This window comes from Notolepis coatsorum (assembly GCF_963971535.1).
Source record: "Notolepis coatsorum genome assembly, chromosome: 4".
Lineage (NCBI taxonomy): Eukaryota > Metazoa > Chordata > Actinopteri > Aulopiformes > Paralepididae > Notolepis > Notolepis coatsorum.
In genome coordinates, this window is record NC_140168.1 from 6732615 (window position 1) to 6743043 (window position 10429).

Sequence of the window (10429 nt, forward strand, 5' to 3'; positions counted from 1 at the left end):
CAGCAACTTGCAATGGGCCTGGTCTACAAGATACACTACACGACCAAGGTACCCATGTACATGTCAAAATACTTCCCAAAGGTCAGTGAATACCACGATCACAACACCAGAGGGAGCTCCACAAATCATGTAAAACCCAGATTCGGCTCAAACAAGGGACTAAACACGTTTCGCAATTATGCCACATCAATGTGGAACGCCCTACCTAAAGCTGTAAAGGAATGTGAATCACTACCCACTTTCAAAAACACTCTCAAAAAACACCTACGTGAGACTGCAATTCGAAACTGGCCCCTACAAATGTCCTAACCTAGTTGTACAGTAAATGACCAAGTAAGGCTTTGTCAGTATTCCAATGTACAGTGTAAAATGTGTGTGTGTCCCCTATACCCAACCCCCCCCCCCCCCCACCTCCAATGTACAGCCCTCACCCACCCACCCAACCCCACCCCACCCACCCAACCTCCTCCAATGTACAGTTTCTATGCCAAATGTATATACACTCTTTTTCTGGACACTTTTGTATCACAAACAGTACTGTATTTGCAAATCTGATATGTCATAAATGTATAGATGTAGCAGTACTGTCTATCTGTATGTCATGTATGTCATATATGTTATGATGAATTGAAAATGGGGGACCCTGATGTAAACAAGACGAAAGTCTTTCTCTGGTCTGCATCCCCTTAACAATATGTACTGAGCTGTACTGTACTGTACCCATTCTGCAATCTGTTAATAAACTTTTCAATCAATCAATCAATCAATCAATCAATCAATGCTCTGTTTCAAAGAAGCAATTACCCACATGAATGTGTTCTGTGCTCTTCAGTGGGATAAGTGTGACACATTTCTTTTTTATACTTTATTGTGTCAATAAAGTCACTCTACATTTAGAGTACACACACATATACATAGTCACACATACATGTATGCATACATACATGTACATACATACGTAAATAAATATAGATGTTACTGATCCTGGACTGGTAAACCTATCCATCCATCCATAGTGTACATCCAATATTCATCCCTACTCGTCCCCACATACATATACAAATAAAAGTAAAAAAATTAAAAAGGGAAAAAGACTTGAATTTTAATTATAGGTGTAGGCCTACGGAATATTCCCCAACAATTGAGTAGTAGATCAAAGATAACTCTCTTCCTACTACTACTACTACTACTACTACTACTACTACTACTACTACTACTACTACTACTACTACTACTCTTGTTCTATGACTGTTTCATGTTATTTAACTCCTCATCTCAAAGCCTGATCTGTCTGTTGTCTAAATAAACCCCATCTTTTTTCCAGCATATTTTCATTCTTATACATTTTGTAAGTTACCTTTTCCATAGTAGTAAGTAAGTAAGTAAAGTTTATTTATATAGCACTTTTCACAGAGACAACTCACAAAGTGCTTTACATTCAGCAGAAATTAAATTAAATATAAAAATAAAAAGCAAGAACCATTCAAGAGATAAGAGACAGAACAAAAACACAATGCATCACAGAGAAAAAAGAAAAGAAAAAAAATACATATTTTATACCTGGAGAAGCTCAAACATTACCCAAAGGCCTGTTCAAACAGTAATGTTTTTAGCAGATTTTTAAAAATGTCAACAGACGCTACAGCTCTTAGGCCACGAGGAAGGGCATTCCAGAGTCTATAGGCACTACAGATTGAAAGGCTCTGTCACCTTTGGTGATCAGCCTGGTGCGCGGAATGACCAACAGATCCTGGTCAGCTGTCCTCAGGGTCCTGCTGCTGAGCACATATCCAGCAGGTCGGTTAAATATTCTGGTGCCTGGCCATGCAGAGCTCTAAAAGTGAGCACCAGGACCTTGAAATTAATTCTAAGATGTATAGGAAGCCAGTGTGTCATACATTATGTCCTCTACATTTTCTAACCACTTGTTTATTTTGGAAGAGATTCAAGTGTTTTCCAAGCTCTTGTTATTTGCTCAAGTGCTGCAGCTCTCTCTCAAAAAAAAAGAAAAAAAAGGTATAATTCTTCTTTTTGTGGGTTTTTGGGGCGTGTTCCTAACAGTATATCTTGTTTTTCTAGATACCCCACTTTCTCGAACATCTGTTCCATTATATGTAAAATATCTGACCAGTAGATTTGTATTTTTCGACATGTGAAGATATGTGTATGGTCCGCATTATTCTCCCCACATTCCCTCCAGCAACTGGGATTATTTTGTGTGAATTTGGATATATTCGATGGTGTTCTAAAGTACCTCATATTTATTTTCCAAGCTACTCCTGCCAAAGGGGTGATTTTATGTAATGGAAGATATCTTTAAAACTTTGATTCCACTCATTATCTGGTATATTTATTTTCAGTTCCTTCTCCCATTTATTTTTAATATAGCTTAAATCTTCAATTTTGTTTTCTTGTTCTGTAGATTTGTCCAGTTGTGTTTTTGAGGTTATGGCTTTGGTGAGTCTTTATCATGTATTTCAGAAGGGGATGGAGATCTTCAAGAGTTTTAATTTGGACTTTTTGTCTCAAGTAGCTTCTTACTTGCAGGCATCGATGGAAGTGATTACTTGAACATATAGCTGTTCTTAGTTGGTGGAGCGATTTGTCTGGTTAATTCCGATAACGAACGAGACTCCGGCATGCTAACTAGAAGATAAGTAGATGAAGAAACACTAATAAAACACGTCCTCAACACAATGATAAACTTCCCTTATCTTATATAATGTTATCTTATGGTCTTTACAACATACAGTATAACTCATACATAACATAACCACATACACCAGACTCAACACAAAAACAAACAAGAAAGATAACCCATAAGAAACTGAAGATATAAGACCTATATATGAAATATACGTCCATCTAACACAAATATAAAACAATATAGCTTTTAAAGGTGCTATATACTGTATAACATTCAGCCATTAGATGACTCACTAGAGCACCACCATGTCATTTATCCAATCAGGTACATTCCACGTGGGGAAATGGGAAGTAGGGAGGGGATACATTCATTTTGGACCCGCCAAATGTTTTTATATGATCAATTCATTAACACTTTGCATGCCACGCCCGAGATTTCTCGGGTTTACCCCACGCGGGTTGAATGCCCACTCACGAGAATTCTCGTATTCTTTATTTTTTTTTGCGATCTGAAATCATATTTCATCAACCGAGTCTACCGTTAGAAATTCAGCTACCTCAGGCGCTCAGATGTGAAAAAAACGCCCCCTATCGTCTCCCAGGTGGTAATTCGATAATCCAGCGTTTATTTGAAAACGATTCATAAATAGGCCGAACAATGACAACGTTCTAGAATATTCCAGTAAAAGGCGATTATCATGGAAACCTCTTTTTTCTCCGTGAAAACGAGGGGTTTTCTAAATGCTATGAATGCTATGAAACGGAAATGAACCGATAAAAAAACAATCTGCTTCGGCAATGTTGACTGGAAATAGGTCATTGATAATGCGACGCGCAGATTAGACACATAGCCATAATTTAAAACATAGATTAGGCGATATTAACGTTAACATTGAAGTGGCCTTGGGCATTCAAGGGGGTAAAAAGGAATTAAGCTTGGGCAGTCAAAGTGTTAATCAATCATTGTTTTGGGGGGGAAGCAACACTTTGATTCTGCACCTTTCTAAAAGCTCTGTGGGTGTGTTATTTATTAAAAGAAAAGAAAAGATTACTCTACATAGAAATGTTATTTTTAGCACCTTTAATAGTCACCGTTCTAAATTGTTCTCGAGGTCCTTGCATCTTTTTAAATGTTCTCTGTTTGCAGGTCGCAGGCCAGAGGCAGCAGCATGGAAGAGGAGGCTTATGTTCCAAGCTTACTGTGGACTTTAGTGACGAATGGCTAAAGTTTAGGACGTATATGACAAAAAAAGACAAATGCAAAGAACATTTATTACAGTTTTTACCAAAGGGAGTTGATTATTAAAAACTAAAACTAAAAAACAAAAACAAAAAACTATAAAGAAAACAAAAAAAAAATGTCTCTCTTCAACCCTTTGTGTGCTCCTTTTTTCTGTCTTTAATTTCTGTAGTAAAAAGAAAAGGAAAGAAAATGTTAATTTGAAAAGTAGAAATGTATCCAGGGCCTTTTTGAGTTTTTATATATGAAAGAAAACGTCATGTTTTTTTTAAGTGACATATTCGGCTGGTATGTGTTGATATGATCACGGAGACGCACATCCACCAAAACCGTCCCGACGAGAGACGGTCGGAGTGGGACGCACAGCACCTGCAGCTCAGTTCTCAGTCCAGTCGTGACTCACGCTCTCACTCGCCGCCCCTGGATAGGTCTCCACTTTTACCCATCTGCCATATTTTTGATAACAGAGAAATGTCACAAGCATGTCTTTAGTCCCTTTTATTTTATTTACACCTTATTTAAAGTAATAATAAAAATGACATTTGTAGCCTACATAACCCCCTGTGAGTCTTTTGAATAATTTTCTGTGTTTCCATGTCCTCATATCCTCCATTCTGCTCATCGTGACGCACCATTTTACTTATTTTTTTGGAGCCCCAGCCCTATTTCCTACTTCACTAATGATCATGTTGATCAGCTGGTCTCTGACAAGAACAAGTTACAGGTTGAAAAAAACCTCAGCTCAGAACTCGGCAGAATCTGCACCTGGCTCGCTGATAACAAACTATCATTACACCTGGGTAAAACAGAGTCCATTCTCTTTGGATCAAATAACAAACTCAGCAAGACCGACGGCTTCTCAGTTACAGTGGGTGACAATATTGTCACAAGGAAAGATGAGATTACCTACCTGGGTTCCATCCTAGAGGCAAATCTTTCCTGTGACAAAATGGCATCCAATGTAATAAAAAAAAGTCAACCAACGAACTCGATTCTTGTACCGGATCTCCTCTCTGGTAAACAGGAATACCCTGAAGACTCTGGCAGGAACACTCATTCAGGGGTACTACGACTATGCTTGCACCTCATGGTACCAAAGCACCTCAAAGGCGCTAAAAACAAAATTACAAACATCTCAAAACAAACTGGTCAGACTACTGCTTGACCTTACTCCTAGAACCCACCTCACCCCTGCCCACTTTGACAACCTAGGATGGCTTAGAGTAGACGACAGAGTACAGCAACTTGCAATGGGCCTGGTCTACAAGATACACTACACGACCAAGGTACCCATGTACATGTCAAAATACTTCCCAAAGGTCAGTGAATACCACGATCACAACACCAGAGGGAGCTCCACAAATCATGTTAAACCCAGATTCGGCTCAAACAAGGGACTAAACACGTTTCGCAATTATGCCACATCAATGTGGAACGCCCTACCCAAAGCTGTAAAGGAATGTGAATCACTACCCACTTTCAAAACCACTCTCAAGGAACACCTACGGGAGACTGCAATTCGAAACTGGCCCCTGTAAATGTCCTAACCTAACCCCCTCCAATGTACAGTAATTTACCTAGTATGGTGTTGTCAATATTCCAATGTACAGTTTTGCTTGTTTGTACAGTGTCTCCCCCCCCTTAAATGTAAAGTCTTACATTTAATAATCAGAATTCTGGGCCTTAAAAAGTCAGATCGGTCTTAAAATGGTATTGGATTAGGAAATTACTTCTATTTTGCAATAACTTCTCTGTATCATGTTTAAATGTGTTTGGGGGGGAAATATCCTGGCTGCAAAGTAAGCAGTATGGTAATAGCTAATACATATGGAATTACTTCTTAGTCATCTTCCTTAATAGTTCTTTGCTGGTATGGGCATGAAATACGCATTCAATTCTATTGAAAGTGGTCTTAAAAAGGTCTTAAATGTAACCTGTTGAACCCTGCAGGAACCCTGTCCGTCAACATCCACCTTCAGTGAGACCATAACACCTGCCCATTATGAAGATGACGTGTCACCCACCTCTACAAGCAGCAGTATCACCACCACCACTGGTTTGACCTCACAAGACCCTGCATTATGACCAAGTGTCATAGGCCATACCCAAAAATGTGCTTTGTGTGTACAACATGATGTCTCTGATTATTGTTATGGTTTGTAACCGACCCCAATCGCACAACACAAGACAGGTATGAGAGTAAGCCAAAACAGGGCATTTATTTCTTACATAACAAAAAGGCGGCACAGTCCCTTTAAGGGAGAACACAAAAACACTAGAGTAAAGGAAATATGGAAAATGCAGCACTGTGCCTTTAAGAGGCGAACAGGCTAAGGGACTAAGGTCGCTTTCACATAGAGTTTTGGAGGACTCGGTGCGGTTCTGGGGGTGAAGTTGCAACATTGTTGCATTCTTCATTTGGTTCGCCTGCTTTCACACAGGTTTCTGTGAGACGGACCGAGACCTTCTGAACAATGTCACGCGGTCGAAAAGGGCGCTTGTCTATTGGACAGTGGAAATGTGTGTGTGGCTGCGATCCTGTGTGTGCGCGTGTGTGTGTGTACTGCGGAGCCCAGATCAGCGGAGCCGAGTTTTGACATGGCATTGATCCATTGTTCTATTGAAGCACATTACCACCATCCTCTCGCTAAACAACTTGTAGACCACGGTGTTTTTATGAGTGCCCACAAGTAGCTGTTTTAATAATATAATAAGCCGCGCGCCTCGGTAATAATAATAAGCCGCGTTTTTTCTTCCTTCTTCCCAAGATGCACAGACATAGATAGATAGATAGATAGATAGATAGATAGATAGATAGATAGATAGATAGATAGATAGATAGATAGATAGAGAGATTAGATGCAGTGTGCTTGTTTTGCAGTGAGTGCTGCGAGCAGTGGTAATAATAATCACTTCCTATATTTGGTTCGCGTTTGGTCCGCTGAAGCCGAACCGAGACCTACGTTTTCAGGCGGACCAGAGTTCGCCTGCTTGGTCCGCGGACCGAGTTCGACGCGCATTCACACAGACCCGAAAAACCGGACTATCGAATTCTGGTCCGAAAGTCCGGACCAAACAGCCCCTGTGTGAAAGCGACCTAAGGCTAAGGGCCAGGGCTAAGGACCAGGGCTAAGTGTCAGGGCCAGGACCAGGGGCACTGGAGAGGGGGACAGGGACAGAGGCCCGGAGAGGCGGGCTGGAGACGGGGACAGAGAACAGGGTTAAGGACTTGGACAGGGCGAGGGCCAGAGCTGCTTACAGGGAAAAGGACAGGGTTCCGACGGCGGAGGCCTGGCACGGGGACAGGGGCCCGACGGCGGAGGCCTGGCACAGAGATCCTCTTCGTCCCTACTCGGATGCTGCAGACGGGCAGCGCAGAACAAAGGGGGTCCCAGGGGACCGGGATGGGAACACGCCGTCCTCCCGTGGAATACTAGGGAGCGACGACGAGCCTGGGTCCAAGGGGAACGGGATGGGCACAAGCCATCCTCCCGTGGAATACTAGGGAGCGACGACGAGCCTGGGTCCAAGGGGAACGGGATGGGCACACGCCGTCCTCCCGTGGAATACTAGGGAGCGACGACGAGCCTCACCCCAGGAACGAGGATCACGAAGAGACGCCTTCCTCCCGTGGAATCGGGAGCGATGACGAGCCGGCTTGACGTCTGGAGTGGGAACACTGGAAAACCTCCCGTAGAGAATTAGAGAGCGAAGACGGTGTCCCACTCCAGGCAAACGGCGACAGGTGGTGATGGCTGGCACGTCGTCTCACGCCGGAGACGCGGCAGGTGATGGTAACGTACAGGATGGTAACGTACAGAACTCCATGAACACAGACACAGATACAGAGTCCAGAACACAGAATCCAGAACACAGAACGACCCGACAAGGACTGGAGGGGAGTCTGCAACCTATGTACTCTCCCGAGGTGATTGCAAACTCCCAACAGGTGCGTGAAGGTAGAGGATCAAGGATGTCCAAGGGTGGGGGCTGGTGAAGAGAGGAGAGTAAATCATCGCAAGGGTGGGGGCTGTTGAGGAGAGTAGACAGGGAAAACACAGGAAAAAGGGTCCAGGGAACAGGCGAATCCTCACAATTATAAACTGATCACGCTCACTTTCTGGTCAAACGTTAGCATGTCTGATTATAACCTGATCTCTGTTAATAAACTATGTTTCTATATTTCTATAACAACTGACTCTATCTCAATTTCTACAGCTCATTAAATATTCCACAACAGAACTATTCGTTACAGCCCTAGCATGTTTTGATATAGTCAATTATCTCACTTTTACTAGGTGACTAACTCAAATATGCCACACAAAAAAAAGGAAAATGGACATAGGGACGTTTTTTAGTCAAAGGGCAGCAGCGACAAGTGATACAGGGACACAGGTAAGGTCTTACAATAGCTTAGTGATTATAACAGTGCAGTTCAGCATTCAGTAATCCATACTTTTTGTGAACGTGTTTTTGATACTACATTCTGTTGAACACACACCTCAAAACCGTACCTAAGGAAAATTGGCTCAATTGCAAGAAAAATAATAGACAGTTATGATATTACATTCTGCTCAGCATAATTTGTATGCAAAATATTGTGGTTCCCTGCTTTAGTCTGTTGACACATTTCTATACTCAATGCTTTTGTAGTCCTGTGTCATACCTAAATGTCTAATATAAGTGAATTGTATAGAAACAATTAACTCACCAAAAGTGACTATTGCACAACTGATTTGACAAACAAAATCCACCCCCCCACCCCCCCTCGCTGGGAAATCTCCCTTATTTTAATATCCCAATGTTGACAGCTATATGTCCAGGATCACTTGTGCGAATAATCAATAACCTCTTAATACGTGAACAAGTCTTTTCAATTCATAGTGCCATTTATGACATGCACGGGGGGGGGGGGGGGGGGGGTTGGGTAGGGGGTGGGTGGGGGACACTGTACACTGTACATTGGAATACTGACAAAGCCATACTTGGTCATTTACTGTGAATTGGAGTATTACACTGTGCGGGCACAGCTGTGAGATCCGCGCGAGGCCAGATATCTTGGAGAATGGGTACAGTACAGTACAGCTCAATACACACAATTGTTAAGGGAATGAAGACCAGAGAAAGACTTTTGTCTTGTTTACATCAGGGTCCCCAATTTTCAATTCATAATGACATTTATGACATACTCAATATACAGATATAAAAATCTAATCTAATCATCTAATCTAAACTAATCATGACATTTATGACATACATATACTGTTACATTTGTGACATACAAGATATGCAAATATACAGTACTGTTAAACAGAGATCCTAACAGTAAATATATACAAGGGGGAGGGAACTGTACATCTATGATGAATTGAAAATGGGGGACCCTGATGTAAACAAGACGAAAGTCTTTCTCTGGTCTGCATCCCCTTAACAATTGTGTGTATTGAGCCGTACTGTATTGTACCCATTCTGCAATCTGTTAAATAAAGTTTTCATTCATTCATTCATTCATTCATTCATTCATTCATTCATTCATTCATTCATTCATTCATTCATTCATTCATTCATTCGTTCGTTCATTCATTCATTCATTCATTCATTCATTCATTCATTCATTCATTCATTCATTCATTCATTCATTCGTTCATTCATTCATTCATTCATTCGTTCATTCATTCATTCAAACGTCACCAATAGACAGGAATGGCCCAAACTCATGTCAATAACGGAGGCGGAGTCTTGTGTAGCACTAGCATTCATAAACTGTGCACCTTTTCATCTCTATTTGTGCATTTAGCTAGTAGTGAAGTCTATAATGTAATGTGACATTCTAAAATTGTACCGACATTACATTTAATTTGAAACATTATCCTGTCATTATTTCAAGTTTAAACTGAGAGACATTTAAAAGCCACACGGAGGTGCTATTTCATTTCACGTGAAGGCACGCGGATTAAACAGTAGTAGTAGACTATTATTGCCTTCCCTTTACAATCTATGTATTTGGTCATCATCACGTTTTCAGGTTTTATATAGTTCTATGGTCCTTACACACAATGTTTGGTTTGGTCTACAGAAGGGACAAATAAAACAAATGTCTTTATATTTAACGTCATTTATTTGCTAAGCGTGCGGTTGTCTTGAATAATGCAATATAACCAATCCACACGCAATCGTAATTTATTCATGTCCATCCATCATATACATATAACGTTTATCTTCAGTTTAATGAAGGTTTTAATGTCAATTATCTGCCGTCTATAATTATGCCAATTTTATGTTCATTGTTTGTATGCCTATTTCTATTTGCACTGCTGTGAACCACTTTGGGCTGCAATTATTTTATACTTACTTAATATATTATATATTATACTCTGCATCCCCTTAACAATTGTATGTATTGAGCTGTACTGTACTGTACCAATTCTGCAATCTGTTAATAAAGTTTTCAATCAATCAATCAATCAATCAATCAATCAATCAATCAATCAATCAATCAATCAATCAATCAATCAATGGTAGTGCGGCAGTGAAAGGGTTAAT